Raw genomic sequence first — 24,298 nt, 5'->3', positions numbered from 1 at the left:
TTTTTTTTTTTGTCTTTTTGCCTTTTTCTAGAGCCTCTCCTGCGGCATATGGAGGTTCCCAGGCGAGGAGTTGAATCGGAGCTGTAGCTGCTGGCCTACACCAGAGCCACAGCAACTCAGGATCGGAGCCACTTCTGCAACCTACACCACAGCTCATGGCAATGCCAGATCCTTAACCCACTGAGCAAGGCCAGGAATCAAACCCACAACCTCATGGTTCCTAGTTGAATTCGTTAACCACTGCACCATGACGGGAACTCCGCCATTCTTAATGTCCTGACCAGTGAGCTGGACTCCCCATCCCCAATCCTACCTTCAGGGAGGGAGGAGCATCAGCAGTGAGGAGGAGAGGGAGAGAAACTACCTCCCTCAGAGTCGGTCTGGGACTACAAATTAGGGCCGTGCAGCCCAGGCCAGACTGGGCTCCTGCAGGCTCACCCACCCTGGAGGGAAGTCACAGAGGGCAGTGGGAGAAAGAAACCTAGCCATGGAGTCCACCTGCCTCTCTAGCCTAAGAGTGTTGGTGCTGTGAACTAATCCAGGCTGCAGTGTCTGCTGAAATGGGTCCAGGTTTATCAATGTATTCATGTTTTCGCTATTGTTTTCCAAGTCTCCGCTCATTACCCATAGTTCCCAGTTCTGTGCTTACAAGCGAGACTCGCCATTTATTCGAACAGAAATGACAAAAAGAGTGAATTCAAAGACTGCTATAAAGACAAAGTGGGCCAAAAAAAAATCACTGAATTACCTATCACCTGCTCACTACAATCTCTTCTACTATGAAGCTAAGTGTCTTCTATACATCATTTAACTGTCATGTCTACAAAGTGAGGTGGGTCTTAGCATTCGTTGCCACGGTGTCAACAAAATAACTGAGGCTCAGAAAGGTAGAGATCCCTGCCCAAGCTCACACAGCTGGAAAAGAGCCAGAGTTGGCCACAGGTGTGCATGGTCCTAGAATCTTCTTGCCACTCCAGGCAAAGACACAGAGAGAAGGAATATCTATATGCTGAATAGCTGTTAATCAGTTAAATTTTCTACTTCATTCACTTGGAATGAGAAAATGGGGGATCAGTTACTGGCAGGAGGAGAGGAAACAGGGGTGGAGGTGGGGGGAATGTTCAAGATGCCAACCCAGAAGAGAGCATTGCTGACTCCTTGTGTTTGTTTGCCTGGGGCGGCCTGAGCTGGCTTTTCTTATCCTTAGGATAAGGAGACGCCTGCATTAGTCAGCACCTTCTCACAATCCAGCTTCCTACCCTGCCTGGCAACAGCAAGTCTGATGCATAAACAATGGAAGTTAGACATCCCAGCAGTGTGGGAAGGGAGCCACCAGGCCTGTCCTTGAAAATCTCCCACTCTTGAACAGGCCTGAAATTCCCCCTCATTTCACAAATGCAAACACAGAGGCACAGAGAATGGATAAACCTGGCCCAGTAAATATCACATGTCAGGGTGGAATCAGGATCCAAAAGAAATGAGCCACTTACCCTCAGTTCATTCATTCATTCATTTATTCCTTCAGGTTCATTAAAAGGGCCAAGTCCCGCACCATCATGGAGCTGATGTTCAAATAAGGAAGACAGATGATAGATGATTTAGATACACAATACAGTGTAAAGAACAATATAGGGGTCAGGGGAAGCTTTCCCTGGAGTGACTTGGAGCAGAGACCTGACAGAAATGAGAAAACAAGGGCCAGATTATTGCATAGGGAACAATTTGGGGTGTGGGACAATAGCCAGGAGACCAGGGCACCCAAATCTGAAAGAATGAGGGTAGAAATTACATTGATAATTACATCAAGAGGTTCTATATGAGGAACGGGACTTTGGATTATTTTTTAATAGCGATGCCAAACCATGGAAGAGCTAAAAAAAAAAAAAAAAAAAAAAAAAAAAGGAAACATCATGATCTTTAGGTTGTTTTTTGATGGCCACACCTGCATCATATGGAGGCTCCCAGGCTAGGGGTTCAATCAGAGCAACAGCTGCTGGCCTACACCTCAGTCACAGCAATGCCAAATCCAAGACACGTCTGTGACCTACATCACAGCTCATAGCAATGCCAGATCCTTAACACACTGAGCAAGGTCAGGAATCAAACCCGCATCCTCACAGATACTAGTCAGATTCATTTTCCCTGAGCCATAACAGGAACTCAGATCTTTAGGGTTTTTTTTTTTTTTAATCACTCTTGCTACCATGTAGAAGAAGTCACAGAAAAGGACAAGTGGAAGAGGATAATGGCTTGAGCTCAAGGGGGATAAATGAGCATGAGAAGGGGCAGGACCCAGGAGGTGAAGTAATGATTTGCCAACATACTACATATGGGATGGGTGATGGCTTTCAAGAGGGACTATATGGTTTTCATCCTGCAATGAACTGTGGCATCACTGACCAAATTCATAGATGTCAGAATCTGTATCAAATTAAGCTTTGTATCTCTAGCTCCCCAAACAGTGGATCCCACATAGAAAGAGTTTAATCAATTTAAATGATCACATAAATGCAATGATTATACATGCACATAAATATAAACACAAATATTTAACTACCTTGCTTCCCTTTGGCTTTGTTGTATTCAATTGCTTTTGCTTTTTTCAAATGAAATCTTAATTGATATATCAATATGTAAAACAGACACATTGCAGGATTTTATTTACGACAATTTATAATTTGAGTTCAATGATGACATTTGCTTACGATAAAGTCAATCAATGAGGCCAAACAGTTCTGATACATACAGACATTGAAATAAGATGGTATGGATGTTAATTGCAACTTTCTGTATGTTCTAACTTTCCAATTTGTTTCTGTTTTGTTTAGTTGCACCTTTTGAAGAAGGGGTTACAAGTGGCAAAAGTTTTCAATGTGTTGTTTGCCAGTTAGTAACGCCTTTGGCTACATGTAAGAAAAGAGTCAAAGGTCATAGGCTTAACCATAAGGAAATTTATTTTTGACAATAAATCAATAATTTATTCAATCAATCAATAAATAATTTATTTTTGATAATAATAATATCAATACAGTGTTTCTAACACTGTACAGTTAGAAACATTGGCTTAGAAGACATGAGCCAGGACTCCACAGGTCAGTGATACAGAGCTAGTTCAATAATTCAACAGTGTCTTAAAGGACCCATGTCTTTCCATCCTTCTGTACTGTCTTCCCTAGGCTGTCCTTTTACCCCTGGGAAGTCTCTTCATGGTCATGAGCCATCCAAAAATCATCAAAAATCTAGATCAGGGAGTTGTGGTTCAGCAGTTAACAAACCCGACTAGTATCCATGAGGATGCAAGTTCGATCCCTGGCCTCGCTCAGTGGGTTAAGGATCAGGCATTGCCATGAGCTGTGGTGTAGACGTGTTTCAGATCCCATGTTGCTGTGGCTGTGGTGTTGGCCTGTAGTTTCAACACTGATTGTCCCGTACTTTCAACACTGATTGTCCCCTAGCCTGGGAAACTCCATATGCTACAGGTGTGGCCCTAAAAAGACAAAACAAAAAATGATCAAAGAGTGGTCAGAACAGAAAGAGACATTCTCTTTGTGACTGCCTTCTCCCTATACCAGGGAACCACCTTTTCCAGAATCCTCCAACAGAGTTCTTCTTCTGTTTTTAGAGTACGGTTGATTTACAATGTTGTGTCAATTTCTGTTGTACAGCATGGTGACCTAGTCATACATGTATAGACATTCTTTTTCTCATACTGTCTTCCATCATGTTCTTTTATGTCGTATTTGCCAGACCATGCACTCACTCTTGGACCTTCATTAAGCTACAGTACTTTCTGCTTAAGAACCGAGCAAGACCAAGGAAACATTTCAAGAAACTTCAATAACTAATCTGGAAGCTTGAAAGATGAGTGGCAGAAACATTTTGTATAATGTGAAGTAAGGGAATGTACATACACAGATAACAGGGCCATCTCCTGCTGTTTGCAGTGGCCAAAGGCAATTTTGATGAGATCTTTTCTGAAGATTTCAGAAAGTGGAAACAAATTGACACAATGAAAAACATACTACAAATTGTGCTTTCCTATTTATTTCCTCATAGTCCAGTGGTCTCTGTTTCCCTAGAATCTCTCTTCTCTTTCCCACAAACCCCCTTTAAGACCTTCATCTTGGAAGTTCCCTTGTGGCACATTGGGTTAAGGATCCACCTTTGCCACAGCTGTGGCTCATGTTCCATCCCTGGCCTGGGAACTTCCACATGCCCTGGGTGTGGCCCAAAAAAAGAACTTCCATCCTTCTTCATTCCCCTTCCCAGTAATCACTGGTCCAATCTCCTAGTTTCTCCATTTCGTTAACCCCTCATTACCCTGATGAGAGAAAAAGTGAGGCAGACAAACTTACTTCCCTGAAAGTAAAGAGAGGAAAAAGCCATGGTACCTTCAGCATGCTTACTTTTGTCACATGATGGTATTGAACAACAGTTCCCATCTCCTTTCATATACATTAGCGTCAGATCTAAAGAGCCCCAAATTTATAACAAGGGCAAAAAAGTGACTAATCATTCAACGTTATCAATATGCAGCATAATTTATTATTCTCCTAATGACTCTACAACGTGATATGAACAGACTCTGAGTATCTATTTCAATATGACCTTCATAAAATTTATGGCTGAACTATTTTGTACAAGTTTCTGTGATTAGTTAAATGCAGGCCTGAATTTTTGCTAAAGCTGACAATACTTTTTTTTGAAGTTAAAAAACATGTTCACAGATGGTTGAAAAATCTTTACTCCAAGGGCCACACTCCATACACACACACATGCAGTAAGCCTCACAACACAAAGAGAGTAATCTCCAGTGTTAAATTTAAAATGGGAAATATTTGCTGCGAGGGTTTCCACCTGGTTTACAGTCTTTAGATGAGCTAACATTACATTATTCAAAAAAAACAAAAACAAAAACTCAGTTCATCCCATGGTGGGGTCAACATGAGTTGTGAACAAGTAGTTTTTCATGTTATTTTTCCAGAGACCCCTGTGAATATTTACATGTCTTAACCAAGAAAAGTATCATGTTAAGGAGTTAGCAAGAAAGACAGGTATCCCCATAAACACCCAACCCTGCCTGTGTATAGTGGTTGAAGGAACACAAGCAATTCAGTGTGTGGACTCCATGATGCCATCTCCTCTATAATAGGAAGAGTTTTTTAAATGTAGAAACTTTCATTCAAAAAGATACATGTACCCTTATCTTCATTGCAGTACTGTTCACAATGGCCAAGACATGGAAAAAAACCCAAATATCAATCAACAGATGGATGGATTAAGAAGATGTGGTATATATATATAGGAATACTACTCAGCCATGAAAAAGGACAAAATAATGCCCTTTGCAGCAACATGGATGAAACTAGAGAGTCTCATACTAAGTGAAGTAATCCAGAAATAGAAAGACAAATACCATATGATATCACTTATATCTGGAATCTAAAGTATGGCACAAATTATCCTATCTACAGAACAAACAGATCATGGACATGGAGAACAGACTTGTGTTTGCCAGGAGGCAGGAGGGAGAGAGTGGGATGGTCAGGGAGTTTAGGACTGGTAGATGCAAACTATTAAATTTAGAATGGATAAGTAATGGGGTCCTACTGTATAACAGAGGGAACTGGAGCTCTTATTGTGGTGTAGCAGAAACGAATCCCATCCCTGGCCTTGCTCAGTGGGTCAGGGATCTGGCATTGCCATAAGCTGTGGTGTAGGTTGCAGACACAGCTGGATCATCCTATTGCTGTGGCTGTGGTGTAGGCTGACAGCTGTAGCTCTGATTCAACTCCTAGACTGGGAGATTGCATATGCCTCAAATGCAGCCCTTAAAAGCAAACAAATAAACAACCAAAAAAACAAAAACACAGGGAACCATGTCCAGTCTCTTGGGTTAGAACATGATGGAAGATAGTATGAAAAATAAAAAGAAGGTGTGTGTGTGTGTGTATGTGTGTGTGTGGCTGGGTTACATTGCTGTACAGCAGAAATTGAAGGAACAGTATAAGTCAACAATAATAATTTTTTTTAAATTTTTTAAATGTAGAGCCTCAGCAAGAAAGGAAGGAAGGGGAAAGAAAGAAAGAAAGAAAGAAAGAAAGAAAGAAAGAAAGAAAGAAAGAAAGAAAGAAAGAAAGAAAGAAAGAAAAGGAAGGAAGGAAGGAAGAAAGAAAGAAAGAAAGAAAGAAAGAAAAGGAAGGAAGGAAGGAAGGAAAGAAAGGAAGGAAGGAAGAAGGAAAGAGGGAGGGAGACGGAGGGGAGGAGGGAGGAAGGAAGGAAGAAGGAAAGAAAAAGAAAAAGACTCTTCGCTTGACATGGAAAGAACTATGACTCAAGCCAGTGGAAGATCTCATTCCCCACCATCGGGGGCTATTTTGAAAATAGATATTTCCTGGAATTATGGTTGTATACTTTAAGGGCAAGTCCTGAGTCTCTTGTTTTCTTCCAACATGGGTGAGATAACTTAGTAATAACAATCATGCCAATAAGGTAGCTGTAGTTGAACTACCTAAGTGTCTCATTTTCAGTTCAGTTTTCAGCATCAGAAGTTCAAAGTATGGAGCATCCTTGCCAATGAAATTGAAAACTGAAAGACTACCTTGATTTCACACCAACTAGAATTGAAATTGTCTGCTTTGAAAACCCTTCAGGAATTCTTTATGCATTTTTGATTTGAAATGATGGCTTCATTCCAAAAGAGAGCAACTATAGATCTTGTGGTTGGCTTGATTTTAATAACGATGGGTTTTCTCAACCCAAGGCAGGAAAACTAGTCTGGCATTAAGCCTGGCACCAAAGAAGGCAACCAATGTCATAGACATTGTCCCACCCCATTCTTTGATATGGGTAACTACTAGGAAGAGTTCTTTGCAATGGCACCTGCAAGTCCCAATCTGCAGTAACCCTCAAGCCCCTCCTATGCAAACACCCAGCAGCACAATGCCTGGCCCCGCCTTGCTCTCAGCCTTCTTCAATGAGCTCTTGACCTCCCTCATAAGCTCAGGCTTTACTCAAGTCTCTATAGTCTAAAGATTCTTTAGACAGGGGACATGTAGGACTGTGAATTTTGTCTCAAAAGCTACAGGTGGTTTTGTTTCTCCACTCATCTACAGTTATCTGAGTCTTGAATAGCCACATCCTAAGACATAATAATATCAAGTTCATCCAGTTATTTTCACATCTCGTAAAGGTAAGTGGCCCGTCCTTTTAGAATCATACGTTCTGATGACTAAAACTCATCAATAAATTGTGCCTTTGCTCAAACTTCTGTTCTTAATCTACTGCCTTGTTTATTTAATTTCCTCAGTATGAGTTCTTAGCACATCAAAGAGCTGCTAAAATGCAGTAGGGTTTTAATATATAGCATGCTTAAGGAAGCAAATAAGAGAAAAACTAATTCCAATAAATGATTTTGAATAGAGAACAAAATGTATAAATCCCATAACTAGGCGATTGGATACATAGTAGGACATTATTTTTAGCCCTCTCATTTCTTTGAGAACTCAGATTTCTTCCTTCTCTCTATCCTGTTTACATTAGCTTATAGCTCTCTTCATTGTCACAACACGGCTGCAAGACTTCCAGGTATCGCTGCCTGACATCACGACATCTAGCAACAGAGAAGGAGATAAACAGTTACCTTGTCCGCAGTTTCTTTTTACCAGCCAGAAAATCTTTCATAAGTACTCCAGAACTTATTCCCCATGCCCTCAGATTGCCTAGAATTGAACCACATTCCCAGTCTCAGTCAGTCACTGACAAAAGAGAAATGAATGAGTCCATCTAATTATTTTAAGGCCAATCTTTATTTGCCCTGGGCTGAGATTAAAGCATACCTTTCCTTTATTTTATTTATTTATTTTTTTGGCTTCTTAAGGCCACACCTGTGGCATATAGAAGTTCCCAGGATAGGGGTCGAATCAGAGCTGTAGCTGCTGGCCTGCACCACAGCCATAGCAATGCAGAATCCGAGACGCATCTGTGACCTACACCACACCTCAAGGCAATGCAGGATCCTTAACCCACTGAGCAAGGCCAAGGAGTAAATCTATATCCTCATGGATGTTAGTCAGATTCACTTCCACTGAGCCACAATGGGAATGCCAAAAGCATGCCTTTCCTTTAAAAACAAAACAAAAAATAAATAAACAAGCAAAAAAAAAGAAGAAGAAGAAGAAGAAGAAATGAAGCATTAAAAAAAAAGGCAACGAAGAAAAGTAAGTGGAATATTTGGGGCAACCAAAGTATGCTAAAAGTGATATTGGGGACCAAAATGTAAATAAAAGCATGTTTATCAATTCATCCCCAAAGCCACTATTTAATATGATCCGATTTACCCTGAGAACTGACTTCATGGTAAGGGCAGAAATGTCAACAGAGCCATACGAAATTCACTCACTACCATTGAAAATCAAGATAAATAGTAGTAAAATTTTAGCATAGACACCTCTGTGTTTTAAGGTACACTGCCTGAAAGATTTTTGAAATTTGAGTGATTATTTCTCATCTATCATAAAATCAAGTTACTATCTGCATACTCTATGCAGTTTATCTCCACTGTAAAGAGGCCTACAAATGCACTGGTATTACTTAATGATAAAAATAAAATATTCATTCCCTGATTTCAGTACTTATTCTATGGCTACAGTAATTAAAATAGTATGTTATGAGCATTAGGGGAAGTAAATAGATCAATGGCACTGAACAGAGAATCTCGAATAGATCAATACACATATGGCTGGTTGATTTTCAACAATCATTGAAAAGTAATCAAACAGAGAAAGAAAATGTTTCTTTTCAACAAATAGGACTCAAATAATAGATAATCATAAGGGAAAAAAATGAAACTTGATCCTTACCTCACACTGAACAAAAAATTAATTTGAGATAAATCATAGACCAAACATAACAGAAAAAAATAAACATGCTTTCTTTCTAAAAGAAAACCTAGGAAACTATGACCTGGGATTAAGCAAAGCTTTCTTAGACAAGACATATATTTCAAGAAAAATTTGGACAAAAAAAATTTTTTTTTAATTTTCCCACTGTACAGCAAGGGGGTCAGGTTATCCTTACATGTATACATTGCAATTACACTTTTTTCCCCCACCCTTTGTTCTGTTGCAACATGAGTATCTAGACATAGTTCTCAATGCTATTCAGCAGGATCTCCTTGTAAATCTATTCTAAGTTGTGTCTGATAAGCCCAAGCTCCCGATCCCTCCCACTCCCTCCCCCTCCCATCAGGCAACCACAAGTCTCTTCTCCAAGTCCATGATTTTCTTTTCTGAGGAGATGTTCATTTGTGCTGGATATTAGATTCCAGTTATAAGTGATATCATATGGTATTTGCCTTTGTCTTTCTGGCTCCTTTCACTCAGTATGAGAGTCTCTAGTTCCATCCATGTTGCTGCAAATGGCATGATGTCATCCTTTTTTATGGCTGAGTAGTATTCCATTGTATATATATACCACTTCTTCCGAATCCAATCCTCTGTCGATGGACATTTGGATTGTTTCCATGTCCTGGCTATTGTGAATAGGGCTGCAATGAACATGTGGGTGCATGTGTCTCTTTTAAGTAGAGCTTTGTCCGGATAGATGCCCAAGAGTGGGATTGCAGGGTCATATGGAAGTTCTATGTATAGATTTCTAAGGTATCTCCAAACTGTTCTCCATAGTGGCTGTACCAGTTTACATTCCCACCAGCAGTGCAGGAGAGTTCCCTTTTCTCCACAGCCCCTCCAGCACTTGTTATTTGTGGATTTATTAATGATGGCCATTCTGACTGGTGTGAGGTGGTATCTCATGGTAGTTTTGATTTGCATTTCTCTTATAATCAGCGATGTTGAGCATTTTTTCATGTGTTTGTTGGTCGTCTGTATATTTTCTTTGGAGAAATGTCTTTTCAGGTCTTTTGCCCATTTTTCCATTGATTGATTGGTTTTTTTGCTGTTGGGTTGTATAAGTTGATTATATATTCTAGAGATTAAGCCCTTGTCAGTTGCATCATTGGAAACTATTTTCTCCCATTCTGTAAGTTGTCTTTTTGTTTTCTTTTTGGTTTCCTTTGCTGTGCAAAAGCTTTTCGGTTTGTTTAGGTCCCATGGGTTTATTTTTGCTCTAATTTCTATTGCTTTGGGAGACTGACCTGAGAAAATATTCATGATGTTGATGTCAGAGAGTGTTTTGCCTATGTTTTCTTCTAGGAGTTGGATGGTGTCCTGTCGTATATGTAAGTCTTTCAGCCATTTGGAGTTTATTTTTGTGCATGGTGTGAGGGTGTGTTCTAGTTTCATTGCTTTGCATGCAGCTGTCCAGGTTTCCCAGCAATGCTTGCTGAATAGACTTTCTTTTTCCCATTTTATGTTCTTGCCTCCCTTGTCAAAGATTAATTGACCATAGGTGTCAGGGTTTATTTCCGGATTCTCTATTCTGTTCCATTGGGCTGTCTGTCTGTTTTGATACCAGGACCACACTGTTTTGATGACTGTGGCTTTGTAGTATTTCTTGAGGTCTGGGAGAGTTATGCCTCCTGCTTGGTTTTTGTTTCTCAGGATTGCTTTGGCAATTCTGGGTCTTTGGTTGTTCCATATAAATGTTTGGATTGTTTGTTCTAGTTCTGTGAAAAATGTCATGGGTAATTTGATAGGGATTGCATTGACTCTGTAGATTGCTTTGGGTAGTATGGTCATTTTCACAATATTGATTTTTCCAATCCAGGAACATGGAATATCTTTCCATTTCTTTCCATCTTCTTTGATTTCTTTGATTAAAGTTTTATAGTTCTCGGCATATAGGTCCTTTACCTCTTTGGTCAGGTGTATTCCGAGGTATTTGATTTTGTGAGGTACCATTTTAAAAGGTATCGTATTTTTGGATTCCTTTCCTAATGTTTCATTGCTGGTATACAGAAATGCAACTGACTTCTGAATGTTCTTATATCCTGCCACTTTGCTGAATTTATTAATCAGTTCAAGGAGTTTTGGGGTTGAGTCCTTAGGGTTTTCTATGTATAGTATCATGTCATCTGCATACAGTGACAGTTTGATCTCTTCTCTTCCTATATGGATGCCTTTTATTTCTTTTGTTTGACTAATTGCTGTGGCTAAGACTTCCAAAACTATGTTGAAGAGCAGTGGTGAGAGTGGGCATCCCGGACAAAAAATATTGATAGCAATTTTATACATTGATAACTCCAAACTAGAAAAGCCCAAATATCCAACAACAGGGAATGGAAAAATAAATAATAATATATTAATAGATTTAAAAATTAACCACCAGTGCATTCAACAATTTGGATGAATATCAAAAACTTAATGCTATGTGAAGAAGTCAGACACAAGAGTATATATTCTGCATTATTCTATATATAAGATGCTCAAGGACAAGTACAACCAACCCAAGGTGCTAGAATTAAGAATAGCTGGTTTCTGGGAGTTCCCATTGTGGCTCAGTGGTTAACGAATCCGACTAGGAACCATGAGGTTGAGGGTTCGATCCCTGGCCTTGCTCAGTGGGTTAAGGATCTGGCGTTGCCGTGAGCTGTGGTGTAGGTTGCAGACACGGCTCAGATCTCGCGTTGCTGTGGCTCTGGCACAGGCTGGTGGCTACAGCTCTGATTAGACCCCTAGCCTGGGAACCCCCGTATGCCACGGGAGCTGCCCTAGAAAAGGCAAAAAGACAAAAAAAAAATAAATAAAAGAACAGCTGGTTTGCTCTGGGAAGTGAAGGTGGGCTACTGACTGGGAAGAAGCACAAGTGAGGATGGAAATGTTCTACATCTTGACTGGGGTTATAATTACTTGACTGTATACATGTATCAAAACACACCAAAAAAAAAAAAAAAAAAGAGGAGTTTCTGTCATGGCTCAGTGGTTAACAAACCCAACTAACATCCATGAGGACACGGATTTGACCCCTACCTCACTCAGTGGGTTAAGGATCCCACGTTGCCATGGGCTGTGGTGAAGGTTACAGACGCGGCTTGGATCCGGGGTTGCTGTGGCCCTGGCATTGGCCAGCAGCTACAGCTCCGATTCGACCCCTAGCCTGGGAACCTCCATATGCCGCTAGTGTGGCCCTAAAAAGACAAAAAACAAAAACAAACAAACAAAAAAAAACACCTCACTGAATTGTACACATCTGTGGGGGGAGGGGGTTTGGTAAATAATTCCTCATTAAAAAACAATGTACAAATTCATGAATACATGAGTACTGAATTGTAAGTTGCATTTTTCTTTTGTCTCTATTTTAGGATTTCTGAAAGTCTGATGTGTCTTTTAATTATGGCCGAAAGAAACTTTCCAGCCATCTGGCAGTGAATTTTTTTAAAAACAATATTGATAGTTATTTATTTAGTAAACCTCTTGCTGAAGAATAAAATATGTACAGAGATTTTAAGTGTACAGCTTAATATTTTTTTACAAAACAAATACCCCTGTATAACCACATCTGAGATCAAAGTGTAAAGCCTCGCCAAGACCCCAGAAGCTTCCCATGGCCCCCTTATTGCTATATAGTGTTCCAGTGTATGAATACACCACAGCTAATTCTCTTACCAATTTCTGGTTGTTATAAAGTTGAAAGGAACACCCTTAGACTTTATGGTGTACATATGAATTTATGTATGGGTCATAAGTTAGACATATCTTCAGCTTTCCTGGGTACTAGTTTTCCAATATAGTTGTGCCAATTTGCAGTCCCACCAGCAGTGCATAAGAATGCCAGCTGTTCTACATCCTTGGCCAAATTTGGTATTGTCAGATTTGTATTTGGTTTTTGTTTGGTTGGTTGTTTGATTTTCATTGAGCACATGTGGTATGGTGGGGGTGGTGCAGCAGGGGTTATCATTGTTTTATAGTATCTCGTTATGGTTTTAACCTGAAGTTCAATTTTAATTTAAACTTGGATCATTAATCATTGCTTTAAATGGCTTCCAAAAGACTACATGATGAAGTAATTCTTTGTTAGAGAGCAAAGAAACAGAGTAGCAGAAAATGTGGAAATGTCACAATTCAATGTTTTTCTTATAAAGTAACAGCCTAAACCCATCTCCCCCCCAAAAAATGGAGTTCCCTTCACGGCTCAGTGGTTAATGAACCCGACGAACATCCATGAGGACAAGGGTTCGATCCCTGGCCTCGCTCAGTGGATTAAGGATCTGGCATTGCAGTGAGCTGTGGTGTAGATTGCAGACACAGTCCCCATCCCCAGTTGCTGTGGCTCTGGCATAAGCTGGCAGCTACAGCTTCGATTCAACCCCTAGCCTGGGAATCTCCATATGCCGCTAGTGCAGTGCTAAAAGATAGATAGATAGATAGATAGATAGATAGATAGATAGATAGATAGATAGATAAATGTAACAGCCCAACAACTCAGTGCTATAAATGACCTATGAAAGAGTTGATGAAGCTGCATTTGGCAGTACTGAAATATACAAGAAGAAAGAAATTAGGAAAAGATTGCTTGGCATAACTCCAGATGAGGCGACTAAAAGCAGTAGAATTTGCTGAGTCTTCACCATAACCCCACAAAACAGAAACCACTATATCTATTTAATAGATGAGGAAACTGAATAAGTAGCAAAACTAGAAACCATATGGGTGGGTGCAACTCTAACACCTGTGCTTTTTTTTTTTTTTTTTTTTTTTTTTTTTTTTTTTTTTTGGCTGTTCTCGGCAAAGCAGAAGTTCCCAGGCTAGGGACTAAACCCAAGCCATAACAGTGACAATGATCAATCTTTAACAGCTGAGCCATCAGGGAACTCCTAATACCCATGTTCTTTCTATGTAAGTCAAGCAGATATAAAAGAACAAAGAAAGAAGAAGAAGAAAATAACCCATGACCCTTGCCCATCTTAATCATCATAATCTGTAATTTTCAAACCCATTATCTCAGCGGAATGCCCCCCACCCCACCCCAACATTCTGTGCATCCAAGGAAGAGTTAAATCCTCACTTTACTATAAGAAAACCAAGAGGCTGATGGAAGCTCATGACTGCAGAGCTGGTATGAGAAGCTGAGCCAGGGACAGGATAAGAGTCCCCTGCTCCCCAGGACAGATAATTAGGCTTCACTGTCATAGGAGAAATGAGTCAAGCACAACTATCTTCCATCAACTGTCTCCCCTCATGCCTGAGCTACAGTGTGGGTGGGAAGCAAGGATCTCACCCTTACTACATACTGTATTCTCTTTTTGCAAACAGCTAGCATTAAATGACCTGGAAGAGAATAGTCCCTCTCAGGATTTGCTGTTTTAATTGGCTTTTCCTCCCCTAAGGAGTCACCAAGAATATCAAATTCTCCTTAATGAGGGACTGCAGAAATATTTTAGAGCTGATAGTCTTCTAAGGGTACATAAACCAAGATGTTGTTCCAGAGATTAAAATGTCCAGCAACCCAGTAGGAACTACCTTGCACTGAGATGACATCTGCAATTAGAGCTCAGAGTCCCTGAACTACATTAGTCATGATAAGGGTAAGGACTTCCCAGTCCATTGACTAACAAAGATAAGTAGCCTAATTATGCCTGAAGTGGCAAATCACCCTTACAAGAAAGCTAATGCTTTTCGCCAACAGATCAAGATCCAACTGTTCCTTTGTCTTCAAGAAGATTGGGTTAACCATGCAGGAAACAGGTTTAAAATCAAGTTTGTGTCCATTTTGGTTGAGAAACCACTTTCTCAACCAAGTGCAGTGGAGGCGGTGGGGGGGTTGTTGTTCTAGCAACTGAGACAGCTGGCAAAGTAGAAACATGTATAAGATGTGCGATTTTTTAAAAAGTGATATCCAAAGATGTGTTTCCAATGGGAAATGATCATCTCTGCAAGTAAATAAAGTCTCTGACCCACAAGCAATATTGGGAAAATAAATAATGAGATTCTGGCTAGTACTTCCCTGCCATTAAACAGTAGTCCCCAGCTGGTGGGAAAGCCCTTCTTGACGAGCAGGGAGTCTTGGGAGTAGACCACTGACCATGTGAGCGAGGAAGGTGCATTTCCAGGGCTAGCTATGCTAAGTCAACCACACTGGTGGGGAAACAGCAGCATCTAAGAAAATATTTTAACAGTTAAGTTTATTTAAAGGTAATAGATGGTGAATGTAGAGAAAACCGTGAGAGAAATTGTGAGACCAAAGAAGGAGAAGTTCCTATTGTGGCGCAGTGGAAACGAATCCTGCTACTATTCATGAGGATGCAGGTTTGATCCCTGGCCTTGCTCAGTGGGTTGGGGATCCGGCATTGACATGAGCTGTGGTATAGTTCACAGATTTGGTTCAGATCCTTGTTGCTGTGGCTGTGGTGTAGGCTGTCAGCTGTAGCTCTGATTTGACCCCTAGCCTGGGAATTTTCTCATGCCAGTGAGTTTGTCCCTAAAAAGCAAAAAATAAATGAAACAAAATACTCTGGGAAGAATCCTTTTGTAAAGTACAGAATTCTCTTGTTATATAAATAGCTCCCCCTCTCATCTTTTATGCTTTACATGTTTGATTTTCATATATTGACTTTTTCCATATGGCAGTATTTCAGAAAATGGAAGAAAAAAATCATTATATGGAGATGGAAGAGTCAATAAAAAGTCAAGGGAATATGCATCAACTTATTCAGAAGCACTCTCTTTGATAATTCTCTTTTCAGCTGATCAGAGAAAATATTCCCTCCATTGAGAAAAGTAGAAGTTTCCCACTGGAAAACAGTGAAGTACAGAGTGGCTTCCCAGAGAATGGGGACCTTCACTGGATTTAATGGACATTCCACCTTTCTTCTAGAATGATTAGTGTACTCTGACAGTGGAAGTCATAAAGCTGAAATAACTTTGGGGAACACTAATACCATAAGATGCTCCTCAAATTTTTTTTCAAATAAATATGGCAGAAGTTTCATTTTAACTCCCTCTTAGAGGGTGAAAGGCATATCTGCCTTTGTAGTAGAACTAGGAGGAATTCTGTAGTAAAAAGACACTTGCTAACTTTGTTTCATGCACCATTTCTCAAACATTTAACCATGGAACCCTTTTTTCCTATAATACCTAACAACTCTTTAAGTGTAATACTCTTTAGAAAATGTGGTTCTAGTTAGAAAAATGTTGAAATAGTGCAATTTACTTGGTGGGTGGGAAAAAAAAAAAAAAAACTACCACAATGGAGAAAACACAGTTTCTTCAATAAGTGATGCTGAGAAACAAGACAGCTACATGCAAACGAATGAAATCAGAACAATCTCTAAAACTACATATAAAAATAAACTAAAAAAATGGAGTTCCTGTCATGGCTCAATGGTAAACGAATCCCACTAGGAACGAAGAAGTTGTGGGTTCGATCCCTGGCCTTGCTCAGTGGGTTAAGGATCCACCATTGCTGTGAGCTGTAGTGTAGGTCGCAGACACGGCTCGTGGCTTGGATCCTGCATTGCTGTGGCTGTGGTGTAGGACGGTGGCTATAGCTCTGATTCAACCCCTAGCCTGGGAACCTCCACATGCCGTGGGTGCAGCCCTAGAAAAGACAAAAAGACAAAAGAAATCAATAAAAATAAACTCAAAATGGATGAAAGACCTAAATGCAAGACCAGAAACCATAAAACTCATAAAAGAAAACATAGGCAGAACACTCGTTGACAGAAATCATAGCAATATTTTTTTGGATCTGTCGCCTAAACCAAAGGAAATAAAAGCAAAGATAAATAAGTGGGACCTAATTAAACTTAAAAACTTTTGTACACCAAAGAAAATCATTGACAAAATGAAAAGACAACCTACTAAATGGGAGAATATACTTGCAAATCATAAGATGAATAATGGTTAATGTCCAAAATATATAAACAGGTCATACAATTCAGTATCAAAAAAACAAACACATCGAAAAAAAGGGCAGAAGATCTGAATAGAAATTAAATTTTATTTATTTATTTTCTCTTTTGTCTTTTTAGGGCCACACCCATGGCATATGGAGCACAGTCACAGTCACAGCAATGCAGGATCCGAGCTGCATCTGCGACCTACACCACAGCTCACAGCAACACCAGATCCTTAACCCACTGAGCAAGGCCAGGGATCAAATCTGCCTCCTCATGGATACTAGTTGGGTTGGTTAACCACTGAGACACGACAGGAACTCCTAGAAATTAAATTTTAAACTTAAATCTTTCTAAAGAAAATATACAAATGGCCAACAGGCACATGAAAAAATGCTCAACATTGTTAATCATCAGAGAAATGCAAATTAAAACCACAATGAGGTATCACCTCACATCTGTCAGAGTGGCCATCATTAAAAGAACACAAATAACAAATGTTGGTAAGGATTGGAGAAAAGGGAACCTTCCCATACTGTTGGTGGGAATGTAACTTGGTGCAGCCAGTATAGAAAACAGTATGGAAGTTTCTCAAAAAACTAAAAATAGAACTGCCTTATTACCTAGCAATCCTACTCCTAGGGATATACCTGAAAAAAAAAAAAAAAAAAAAACACCGATTTGAAAGATATATATACACCATGTTCATAGTAGCATTATTTATAATTGCCAAGATATGGAAGCAACCTAAGTGTCTATCAACAGATGAATGAATAAAGAAGATGTGTGTGTGTGTATATATATATGTGTATATGTATGTATGTATGTATATATATACACAGACACATACATATGTGTATATATATATACACACATACATATGTGTATATATATGTACACACACACAATGGAATACTACTCGGTAAAATTTAAAAAGAATTAAATTTTGCCATTTGCAAAAACATGGATGGATTTGGAGGGTATTATACTGAGTGAAATAACTCAGAGAAAGACAAATACTGTATGCTATCCCTTCCATGTGGAATCTAAAAAATAAAGCAAACTAGTGAATATTAAAACAAGAAACAGACCCACAGATATAAAGAACTAGTTGTTGCCAGTGGAAGGAAGGAAGGAGGGGCAAGATAGGGGTAGGGTATTAAGAGGTACAAACTAGTATAAAATAAATAAGCTACAAGAATATATTGTACAACATAGGGAATATAATAACTATAAATGGAGTACAACCTTTCAAAACTGTGAGTCACACTGTCGTACACCTGAAACTTCTATAATATTGCATATAACTATACATTAATTTTTTAAAAAAAAGTAAATTTGATGATAAAAAGAAAAACTTCCACCTTGAGCCCAGGCATGGGAAAAGAGTTTTTCAAGTTGATCCATTGATTAGGACCTAGCACCTGATCTAAATTCTACCCAAGATCTCTCTCCTCTAAATGATCCTGAAGAATCCTACCTGGATTTTTTTAATTGGTGATATGCAAGACTATAGGGCAATGTTTTCTCCTTTGGGCGGCATATGGGGCACAAAGCTAATCTGCTTATTTATCTTCCAAAATGGTACACCTCCTCTAGAAAGAATCGCTCTGGTCCCATTCCAGTGTCATCATAGGTTAAGTCAGTGAAGGGAAAGAATGGCAGGTGTCTGGCTGTCCTACCCTCAGTATCACAAGAGCTCGTTGGTGTTTATAGTGGTTTGGATAAGAGAACAAGCCCTGGACCATCTGACTTATCTGAAGGAAGCCCCAAGCAGCGAATGACTCCACTGTTCTACTTCCATTCACATGGCAAAGCATGGTACCTGATCATGTTCTTTCTATTCAGGTCAAGGGTCATGGGAAATCAAAAGGAGATACTCTAGCTAAAAGGTTTTGTTCAACTGAGATAAAATTGATGGATTAAATACAACTAAGTATTTTCTCAAATTTAAATTAAACTAAATGTAAAGTCTTCAAAATGTACATTGCTTTAAATCCAAAGTAAATATTACCTGAGCTGTAGAATAAATAAATAAGTAATTAAAAATCCAAAGTAAAAGGAATTGTCCAGATTTCTAGTAAGTGAGAAAAGAACAGGTTCCTGTGACCTCAGAGTCCAGCTACATTATTTTACAAAGCAGCTAAGATTCAGATAAAATGGTCACACAACTGGTGTGAAGATGGTTATGAAGATGACACAGCTAACAGACTTACAGTTCAGAATTTTTTTTTCTCCACAAGCATCACTTCCTAAGAGTCATTTAAAGTTAAAACACACCCTAAGGGGAGGGGGTGGGAGGGACTGGGAGCCTGGGGTAAATAGATGCAGAATGTAGCCTTCGGGATGGATTAGCAATGGGATCCTGCTGTATAGCACTGGGAACTCTGTCTAGTCACTTATGAGGGAGCACTTAATGTGAGAAAAAAGAACGTATACATGTATGTATAACTGGGTCACCATGCTGTACAGTAGAAAAAAATATATTTATAAATAAATGATAAAAAAATGGAAAAAAGAATTTAGAATACTTTTAGATTTATAGTATATAATATAATATGTATATAGCATATACTATAAAAAAAAAACAAACCCTAGCTTCAGGATCCATATTAGTGATCTTATATTTGTCATGTTTCTCTCTATTTTTGTTCCTTCTTACCTTTTTCTTGATCCCTAGTGTGTTTACTTTTTCCTTAAAACTAAGCTTTCAGAGGTTCAAATTTTGTCTGATAAAAAAAAAACTTAAACTATGATATTAAAAACAAAGGTTTGAATTATTTCTGCTAGTGCATATTTTTAAGAGAATCTCTGAATTTTAAAACAAAACACTTTTAGAGACTCACAAAATTAGTACAAATGATGTTTAAAAATAGAATGTGATGGGAGTTCCCTGGTGGCTCAGCACATTAAGATCTGGTATTGTCATTGTTGTGGCACAGGTTCAATCCCTAGCCAAGGAACTTCTGCATGGCACAGGCATGGCCAATAAACAAACAAACAACTAAATAAATAAATAAATAAAATATAGTGCTTCACAAGAACTTAAATAAAAAGCAGTATACAAGTTTTTCTGCTTACATGAAGGTTCTTATACAAGTCAAGTATTAACTGAGGCTCTGCTGGTTTTTCTCTCCCGAAGCACAGGAGAGAAGCTTCCTGGTCCAGGGCCAGAAAAGTGCCAGTAACCCTTCCCATCACCGCCTCCATCTCTCCAATTCACTCTTAATCCCCAACCATTCCATCAGAGCCACCAACCAACAGGAAGCTTAGCCCTGTGCCTCTCACAAGCCTCAGTCCCACCCACCCAGTCTATAATCTTTGGACTTTGACTTCCCTGATGGAACAAGCCCTGGTTGTAGTTGATCAGGAATAAATGGGACAGGAACCTGACTACAAATTCTGAAGAAGCCACCAACAACATCTAGGGTCTCTGTGGAAACACATAAGCCCCTAGGTGCTCTCCCAGACAAAGTTTCTTCCTATTCCCAGAAGGCTAAGGTTTTCTCATAGGAAATTGAATACAGAAAGTGACGGGACTTTGCCCACAGGATTTAGGACCCCAATATCTTCGTGGGCTGGGCAGCTTGGAGCCTGTGTTCTGGTGTGTCTGAGCCCCTCACTACTGGCATCTCTCCTTGTACATCCCCCTGGGGGACCGGGCTGTGAGTCTACTCATTCTCAAGTATTCATAGGAAATGCTCAGCATAAAAATTATGTTCTAATAAAATCCAGTAGACCTGCAAAATACTTTGAGCTTCTGAAATCTAAGTAAAAGCAAAGCATTCTTAGAAATCTTATTCCAGGCTGAGAGGCTAGAGAGAAATTCACTTCTTCATCACCCACTGTCATGAATTAGCAAGGGAAAACAGTTACTTTCTGAACCCGCTATGGGAGAGAAAGAAATACCAAGGCCATATCAGTAATACTTGGGGGGCCCAGGCAATTGTACACTCGAGATATGATTGGCAATTAAAGACATCATGATCTACAGTGTTGCCCTAATTTCTGCTGCACAGCAAAAGTGACCCAGTTGTACATGTATATACATTATTTTCCTCATATTATCTTCCATCATGTTCTATCCCAAGAGATTGGATTTAGTTCTCTTATTCAATAGGGTCTCACTGTTTATCCATTCTAAATGTGACAGTTTACATTGTAAATCAACTATACTGTAATTAAAAAATAAGAAATAATAATACTGAATATGAAAAAAACATCATGATCAACTGTGAAGACACTATTGAAAAGGCAGCTGTCAGATTTAATGCCCCTTAACACTTTGTGTCACTGTCTTCTGCCTCTTCCTCAAATCCACTGTAAAGAAAAGATAAACTATATTAATTCACACCAGGGTGCATGTGATCGTTATGACTTACTAGCCCTCCCAGAGGTATCTGGGATACTTGTTAATTATTATTGCTAGAAGTGATATCTTTTAGTACCACTTTTTTTTTCTTTTTGCTTTTTAGGGCCATACCCACAGCATATGAAGTTCCCAGGCTAGGGGTCAAATTGGAGCTACAGCTGACAGCCTACACCACAGCCACAGCAATGTGGGATCTGAGCCACAGCTGTGATCTACACCACAGCTCACAGCAATGATGAAGCCCTGACCCACTGAGCAACGCCAGGGATCGAATCTGCATACTCATGGATACTAGTTGGATTTGTTTCCATTGAGCCACAATGGGAACTCCACTTTTTTTTTTTTAATTTAAACTTTAAACCAAACTTGGAACCCAACAAAGCTGAGATCCAGTCCAGCTTAGTAATCTTCTTTCTGTACAAAATTAAGGAATAAAGAAGGATAATATATGTTTTCACGTTATTTAAAAAGATGTCTTCCTGCCAAAACATCTGTCTGACTGAACAATTGTGGAAGCATAGACTGATCAATCATTACCTGGTGGGACTAGACTATAAAATGAATCCCAAATTATGACAATGGTATGATTTAAAAATAGAAAAAAAATTAATTTTAAAACATTTTAGAATAATTTTATTGCTCAGGGATGGTAAGGTTTGGATTCCCAGATAGTTTCTTCCACTCTGGGTGTTTGAGTAATTTTTTTTTAATTTTAGCATAAAATTGTTGGGTCTCTTTTTAGGTTCCAAAGGATTCCCTTTGTATAAGAAGCATAACACCAAAATGCAGAGGCCATCTGTTCTGAACCAGAAGGGCTTCTTCAAGTAGGAAAGGAAGAATCTAGGGATCCATTCTTGATAGCCTGGAGATCCCTTGCCTATTGATTGCCTGTATCCTGGAAATGAATTAGTAAACTGGATCCTGGTAAGACCTCCAATTGACGTCAGTCTGATTTGATAAGTCTATCCTGTGTGTCAGCTCACGGGCCAACGGCATCATTAGAGGGCCTATAAGGTACACAGTTTGGGATTGGTTTGGCATAGACATTAAAGGGCAGAGCCCTAGGCTAGTACCTGGGCTATTTTATTAGAGATGCATTGTAGAGTCAGGAACTGAGTAGGAACATGAGGAAAATGTACATTTTAAGAAGATGAATTTAAGAGTTTTACTCCAATGGGGAATTATTTATTCTCAGAATCTTACCATTGTTTCTTACAAAGGAAGCTAGAAAAGCACCATCGCTCTTCCTTTGACACTAAGAAACTGAGACATCCCTGCCCTGACCTGTGTAGGGGAAACTTTCAGTTTCCAACAAGAGAGATAGACTAAGTGTCATCATCAGATACCATTAGTGTTTAGGAGATGCGCCCTAGAATGGAAGACCTAAAAAGGAGTGGGGCAGGGGGATAAGGGAGAGATTGAACATTTCTCCCCAGGGAAAGATCTATGGACGTGTAGATTCCAAATGGCAATGACAGTGACTTTTTTAAATGATTTTTATTTTTTTCTATTATAGCTAGTTTACAGCATTCTGTCAGTTTTCTACTGTACAGTGACCCAGTCCCACGTACATATATGCATTCTTTTTTCTCACATTATTATGCTCCAATATAAGTGACTAGATAGAGTTCCCAGTGCTATATAGAAGGATCTCATTGCTTATCCATTCCAAAGGCAATAGTTTGCATCTATTAACCCCAAATTCCCAGTGACTTTTTAAATTGAGTTTTAACGTTCCCCTCATCCAGAGTAGAAAAAGCCTGCAAAGATATTCTCTCTCTCCATCTTGACAGCTCATGTTATTGCCTCTCCAGATTAAGAAATGTTTCTGAATAAAAACCAGAAATGTATTCTGTTGAATGAAACATCACTCACCAAGGACTAGTGGGATGAATATCTCTACTCCACACCTGAACCATCCCTGCCCCACCAACCCGTATCAACTCTCATCTCAATGGGCTATTTTCTCTCCTTTCTTCAAATAATTCCAATCAGATCATGACCACCTGTAAGACATTTTTAGGGTCAAAGGAGAGAGGAGAAAACTGGATAGGAAGGAAGTTTTCCTGGGGTTATATGAAAGAAAACAGAGATGGAAGACTGCACAGGTTTAGATCCCCAAAGCAGAGGGAAGGAGAGCAGATGAATATCTCTCTTTTAGAAGCTCTTTCCTTATAAAGTGAAAAATCCATCCTCTTTAACTTGATCCCAATCGGGAGGCATCATTGAAACCACTTTCAACAGATGGAAACACTCCACCTGCCTCAAGGATATACTACAGCATGAATAGCTACGGCTTCTCCTGTGTCTTATTAATGTTTTCTGTACACTAAGGTCCTATGCAATTATACAGTGCACTTCCTTCTGGGAGCTTAAGGCCCTTTATGAAGAGCTTAATGCTTTACAAAGTGATTTCCTGGCTTCCTCCAGGAAGTTCGGGTATTGAAGGAGCTGTCAGATCTAAACTGGCCTATTATTTTCTCCTCTCCTGAATCATACATTCCTTGTCACATTCTTTTGGCCCTTCTCGTACTCCAGACATTGCTGGAAACCAGCATGAATTGGTACCTATAACACAGTCAAGTCGTTGTCAGTGCAGGTCCTTCAAGAGCCACATGTGGAGAACAAGTCTGCTTTGTATAGGTCCTCAGAGGCTTCCAGCACAAGCAAGGGCCAGCCACCCATAGGAATGACCAACCCTTCATGTGCTTCTGCATGACCCAGTTCTTCACACCTGTTTCCTGGTATCATTTTCCAAATACACTTCCTAAAATGTCCTTGACTTTCAGAAGAGACCCAGGCAAAGGCATGGACCCTTAACCTGAACTTGCCTGCAATGCTCCTATAGGACTTTATCTGGCCTTATTCCCTTGGACAGTGTACTTATGAATCCTGCCTTCCTATCACAGCAATAAAATGTGACCAGAGCTAACAACTTGATTCAGCTCCTCAACAGAGTAGGGCTTCTCTGAGCTCAGAAATTCAAGGAAAGTTTGTGATACTGTTGCTATTTTATGAATTTAAGTCAAAGGCTTTGGTTTTCTAACTTTTTTTATGATACCTATATGTTGTCCACAGCTTACTAAGGCTTCTGAAAAGTCTCCAAAGGATCCCTCACTGCTTCAAAGAGTGAT

At 39.4% G+C, this 24,298-nt stretch overlaps 1 protein-coding gene across 5 annotated transcripts in view; it reads right to left on the bottom strand.

The window, feature by feature from the left end:
* The window catches only part of LOC146406294 (uncharacterized), an 840,349-nt gene that overhangs the window by 733,807 nt on the left and 82,244 nt on the right, over positions 1-24,298 (bottom strand). The window contains exon 1 of one of the 5 annotated variants that reach the window (XR_014808993.1): positions 1,491-1,562. The exons of the other annotated variants lie outside the window; for them this stretch is intronic. The gene's annotated coding sequence lies outside the window, so the exon portion shown is untranslated. Of the gene's footprint in view, positions 1-1,490; positions 1,563-24,298 lie in introns of those variants that run through there. 5 annotated transcript variants of the gene reach the window in all.

This window comes from Sus scrofa, chromosome 1 (genome assembly GCF_054392235.1).
Source record: "Sus scrofa isolate SSC_HxYL_T2T_F1_AM1 chromosome 1, Sscrofa_HxYL_maternal_Yorkshire_Landrace_v2.0, whole genome shotgun sequence".
Classification (NCBI taxonomy): domain Eukaryota; kingdom Metazoa; phylum Chordata; class Mammalia; order Artiodactyla; family Suidae; genus Sus; species Sus scrofa.
Note: the sequence above shows the minus strand (reverse complement) of the source record. Positions and strands in the feature narration are given on the sequence as shown.